The following is a 6,043-nucleotide window of genomic DNA, read 5'->3' as shown; positions in this document are numbered from 1 at the left end:
CCAAATAAACAGCTCCATAGCCAAATTATAAAATGTTATCTGGCCCAGAGGAGGTAAAAAGGTGTGACAGGGGACGTGCATTGAGGCTGATTTACTAAAACTGGAGAGTGAAAAATCAACACTGGTCAAATAAAGAAAAAAATCCTTATTTTAGTTTTGTTACATTTTACTGTCTAAGTATTGTGGTAAAAAATGTATTTTTGCATGACAATATCACCAAAAGACAGCCTTGTTTGCTCTTTGCCCTTAAAAAACAAATTATTGTCAAATAAACATCTCCATAGCCAAATTATAAAAAGTGATCTGGCCCATAGGGGGTAAAAAGGTGTGACTAGGGAAGTGGTAAACATACAGCAGTGAGGCTGATTTATTAAAACTGGAGTGTGCAAAATCTGGTGCAGTTCTGCATAGAAACCAATCATCTTCCAGGTTTTATAGTCAAAGCTTCATTGAGCAAGCTGAAGTTAGAAGCTGATTGGCTACCATGCACAGCTGCACTAGATTTTGCACTCTCCAGTTGCAGTTTATCAACTCCAGTGTCATTTTTATTTTCATGACATATTCTTTTGAAAAGAGTAGAGTGCTGCAGAGTAAACACTAATTTCCAATCCAATATATCTGAGTTATTGCATACTTCTTCTCTTTGTACTGTTATCCAGCAGTTAAAAGTGTCTAACCTTGGGTAACCATGATGAGCAGCATGGTATATCTATGCACTAGAACAGATGATATATTACTCCAATAATGTCAATATAACAACTTCCCTTTTTAAAAATCACTATGGTTACAAGACCTGAAACAAATTTTTTTATAGATGATTTACCTCGCTCCATATAATGCAGGATAAGTCTGGCTAGTGTTACTTTCATAATGCTTTCCCATCTCCTATAGTAGAAACTGCACCAACATTGTTATCTGCAAAGCCCCCGCTACCTGAAAGAAACATACAGAACATAAAACAAATCAAAGTATAAAAGAATAGTGAAATCATAAGAACAGGTATATACTTTAACCACTTCCCACCCGCCCGCAATGTACTGCGACAGGGTGGCAGCTACAGGCAAAGCTACATACCTGTAAGTTGCTCTGGCTGTACCAACACAGGATCAATATAATGATCATGAGCAGAACTATACTAGTGCCTCCTTTGTATAGTGTCCCCAAAAACGCAGTTAGCATGATCGGCCCTGTTCGCTGCCAGCAATAGCATTTAGCCCCTCTGTCCTCTGCCCTAAGTGGCAGTGTATGTAGATGATATGCTATCTTCTATGTGGCTAATCCTAGGCTAACATTACCTAATTTAATGAAAATAATGAAATGTTATGGAGAGATGTCAAACTTAAAAATTAACCTGGTAAAGTCAGAGATATTAAATATTAATGTCCCAATAATTAAAAAAAAAAACCTTGCAAAGAGAATTTATCTTCTCATGGAGGGAAGGAGAATTAAAATACCTGGGGATTAAATTGACCTCATCCTTAAAGAATTTATATAAAATAATCTATATCCCACTAATGAATGAGATAAAGGAGGAACTGAGATGATTATTAGTAGGACCATATTCTTGGATAGGACGAATAAATTTGATAAAAATGATAACCATCCCAAAAATCCTATATAAATTCCACATGTTGATACAACTCCCGGGAGCCTATTTTAAAACAATTAGAAAAATGATATTGAGATATATTTGGGGAAATAAAAAACTGAGAATAAGTTATGAAGTGTTATGTAGGGATAAGGATAAGGGGGGCCTAAGTGTGCCTGATTTTAAGAGATATTATGCATGTTACTTTCACGTATTTTTGATTGAACATATAATGCACTAAGAAAAAGTTGGGTGAATATAGAAAACACATTAAGTAGGACACAAATGGATAAGATAGTATGGATTCCACATCAATATCGTACATTTAGAGAAAGTATAAGCACTTACACACGAAATGCAATTAAGGTATGGGATATGATTTATAAATAAATGGGGTGGGAGTTCAATTCTATGTTTATACCATTGGTAAACACAGATTTCTTCCCTCCAGGGAGGGAAGACATTTCAGGTAAATGGGTAACAAAAGGGAATGCACAGTTAAATAATATAATGGATGGGATATAATGGACAGGAGTTAAAAAAAGGAGAAGTTGTTTTCCTTGTTAAACAAGTGGAGATATCTTCAGTTAAAACATTTTGTTAGTTCGCTCCCTAAACCCTTAAGACCAATGACAGATTTAAACTCACTAGAACAACTTTTTAATACAAATAAAATATGGAAATAGGGTACTTCCCGGTTTTATAAAACTCTTACTGAAATGGTGGGGGTTGCCCCTCCTGCGTACATGGAGAAGTGGGCAAAGGAGTTAGGAATAAGATTTGATGAGCAACAAAAAAAGAAAATGTTTAGATTAGCACATGGAGCTGTAGAAGATAGGAGGGTGGTGGAAATTAATTATAATTAATTAAGGTGGTATATTACACCAAGTGTGGCACATAAACAACAAGTAGATAAATCACCTTTATGTTGGAGAGGATGTGGGATAAAAGGCACAATGGCACATATATGGTGGGAGTGCCCTAAAATTCAGAAGTATTGGGAAGAAATAATTTATTTAATTCCGGAGATAATGGGGGTTGAGGTTCCGAAAGATCCAGGCATAAGCTTATTCCATAAAACTGAGACTGCAGTTGAAAAATATAAGAACTTGTTGACATTTCATCTGGTAAATGCGGCAAAGGGGTTAATACCTACATTTTGGCAAGAGCAGGAAATAGCAAAAGAAAAAGATTGGATAAGTACGGTTGACTATGAATATAGCATGGAGAAACTCTACCATCAGGAAGAAGATAGAATAGTAAGATTCAGAGAAAGGTGGGACAAATGGGATAAGTTCAAAGAGGAACTTAAAGAAAGATAGGGAGGAGATAAGAAAGGAAGAAAGAGAAGGGTGCCTTGGGAGTGAAGAGTAAAGAAGTGGAGCGAGGAGGTAAGAAGCAAAATATTAGAGAGCAGAGGGGGGCAAGGGGGTGGGAGTGGGTGGGGTTCTCTTTTTTTTTAGAGGTATAAGGGAATTGTTGAATATTTTACAATTTTTAATGATGTAATGTGATTTATTGAAAATTAATAAAATATTTATAAAAAATAAATAAATAAAAAACAATCATCCTCCAAGTTTTATTGCCAAAGTTTAATTGATCAAGCGGAAGTTAGGAGCTGATTGGCTACCATGCACAGCTGCACCAGATTTAGGGTACTCCAGTTTTAGTAAATTCCCCCCCAGCCCTTAGTTGAATCAGTGACATCTAGTTAGATATTTAGTGATTTTTTTCCTCTGAACATCTTTTACTCCTGGCAGACAAAATCTGCTTTAAACATGCCTAAAGCCACGTGTAACACACGCACTTAGACATGTCAAGTGTTTGAGCATTAATGGGTCCGATTAACCAGAATATTAATTTATTCTGGCTATTGGAATGAATGAATGCTATAGTGCTAGTCACGTTTAGGTGTGTCAAGCATTTTTGTTTCTCAAAATCTCCTTTCCTGAATGAGCTGGTGATGGCTTTTTTTCAGCTTGTAAACACCCCTCTTCTGATAAGCCTGTAAAGGTCTATGGTGTCCGTTTATGAACCAGCAGTAATAGATCGCTGCTCAGTTCTCCGGCATTCTCAGAGAACACAGTTTTCCTGTGAATGCCGTTTATGAAGCATATGTAGATCAGTTCTCCAAACGAAGGGAGAACAGTCTACAAACGCTGGAAAATGGCTGATTTTACTATAATCTCGCGAGATTACAGTAAAAGATCAGTTTACTAAGCAGAGGTAAATTATCGCTGCTTAGTTTGCGGTCCCTCTGATTCTCCAGCTCTGGGCTGGAGAATCTGGAGGGAGAACACAGATCTCCACTGAAGGGTTGACATGATCTCCTGAGTGTCATAAAATGTGAATGACCAGAGAATAGCTGAGATCCTCTAAATCGCAGCTATTCTCTGTGTCATAAAAGGACACCTATATGCGCTTGGCTACACAGGCTAACAAAGACATGCTTTTACAGGGTAAAAAGAAAAAAAATCAACATCAAACACCTGTAAATTAGGTGTTTTTTTAAGCCCAGTGTGCAGTAGATTTCCAGACAGAACTTTTTTTTGTTATTATTAGAGTGAGGTAGAGTTAAATCCTCTGCCAATGGACACATTTATAAAGCCATGAATTTGACATCCACAAACATTCACTGCAGGTGAAACAATCATTGTAATTACATGCACCAGGACAATTCACCTGCACTGATTTTTTGGTGAATGTCATATTGACTGCTTTATAATTATACCCTAGTTTTTATTCCTGTCCTCTTTACCCTCAGTCACAGTCCCAGCTCCTCGTTGACTCCTTTTTGAGGTCCCTGGGACACAGATTAGGACTTGCACACTGTTAGGCAGCCCATGATTTGATTTTCTTTCCTTCCACAACAGGTATTTGTGTGTGCTATTGTGTTCTGCCGGAGGGGAGTGGAGGAACTCGGGGAGCCTTCTAGACCAGCAAAACACAATGATTACTGCTAGCAGCTATAGCCACTGGCAGTAATCGTGTGTAGAAAAAAAACGACAGTGTGGTTGTACCAAAGTCGATCCATGGATAATCAGCCTGATCCATACATGAATCGAATCGTGTCCAGTCCCTGCTGAATTGGCTGAATTTCAATCCATGCTATTTCTAGCCTACTCTTATTATTTATGAACAACTCTGAAGTTTGTAATCGTACTTTGTGAAGATTCTGTGGCATGTATTTACTGTGCCCTGTGGGTACACACTGCTGTGTCTCACATTCCACAGAGCCTGCCTTCTAAGAGGCTAAGAGGAGGAGTTGCAGGAGGCGGGGTCAATACAGCAAGCACAGCTTGCAGGCAGCAAGGTACCATGGAGTATGCAGTCCTTAGAATTAGAATAGAGGGCAAGCTGCAAAGCAAGTAGAGAATCCAGGAAGTTGTGAAAAGAGATGGTCAGCAGACAGGCAGAACTCATAATATGAAAAGAGACTTTTCAAGTAAGTTTATATTGGATTTTCAAAAATAACTATTGTTTGTATCACAATGCTAATGTTATAAAATGAAAGTGTATGCTGTAACCATAGATTTCCTTTAATGGTGTATTAAACTAAGTCCTTTAAAAAAATAACAGACATGTTATACTTACCTGCTCTGTGCAATGATTTTGCACAGAGCAGCCCCGATCCTCCTCTTCTCAGGCCCCCTGCTGGCGCTCCTGGACACTTGCCATATACCCCCAAAATAAATAGGTTGCTCTGGGGGCACCCAAGCAAGCTCGCTCCTTAATCCGCTGCTCTGTGTGACCAATCACACACACAGCATGGCTTGGCCCCGCCCCCTGCTATCTTCTCATTGGCTCACAGGCTGTGATTGACAGTAGGTAGAGTCAATGGCTCCTGCTGCTCTCAGCCAATGAGGAGGGAGAGACCCAGTGGAACCGGTGCTCTTGTGCACATCATTGGATTGAGAGGGGGCATAGGTAAATATTAGGGGGGGGCTGCTGCACACCACACAAAAGGTTTTTTACCTTACAGCATAGAATGCATTAAGGTAAAAAAACTAAAGCCTTTACAACCACTTTAATAAACTTGTTCTTAATTTCTCTGCAGTGCATTGGAAAAAGTCAGTTCCAGTATGAACAAGTTACTTTCCAGTGCACTGCATATGATTGTGTACAGAATTAAAGTAATTGACAACAATGTTTTGCCAGGAAATCACTGATTAATACAGGGATCTTCTTTAGATGTTCAATTTGGTTTCTTCAATGCAAAACAGCAGATGAAAAGAGCCCATGTACTGTACTTGTACCTTTAAATCTAAGCTTCAGCGTTACCTATATTTACCGCCAGATATGCAAAGAAGGTATACATAATAAATGTTATAGGAATGATGATTGCAAAAGAACTGTTAAGCTATATACCTATGAAGTCGAGAAACCAGTCATCAGCTGGACAACTGTGAAACTCCATGGAGCAATGAACAATGCTCAGATTATATAAATGTCTAA

General features: G+C 38.4%; 1 pseudogene; it reads right to left on the bottom strand.

Annotated features, from left to right (window-relative positions):
• Positions 1-672: 672 nt before the first annotated feature.
• Positions 673-6,043, bottom strand: part of LOC149459288 (isoaspartyl peptidase/L-asparaginase-like) — a 91,017-nt pseudogene continuing 85,646 nt past the window's right edge.

This window comes from Staurois parvus, unplaced genomic scaffold (genome assembly GCF_062004578.1).
Source record: "Staurois parvus isolate SC_StPar_1 unplaced genomic scaffold, SC_StPar_1.0 ptg000264l, whole genome shotgun sequence".
Lineage (NCBI taxonomy): Eukaryota > Metazoa > Chordata > Amphibia > Anura > Ranidae > Staurois > Staurois parvus.
Note: the sequence above shows the minus strand (reverse complement) of the source record. Positions and strands in the feature narration are given on the sequence as shown.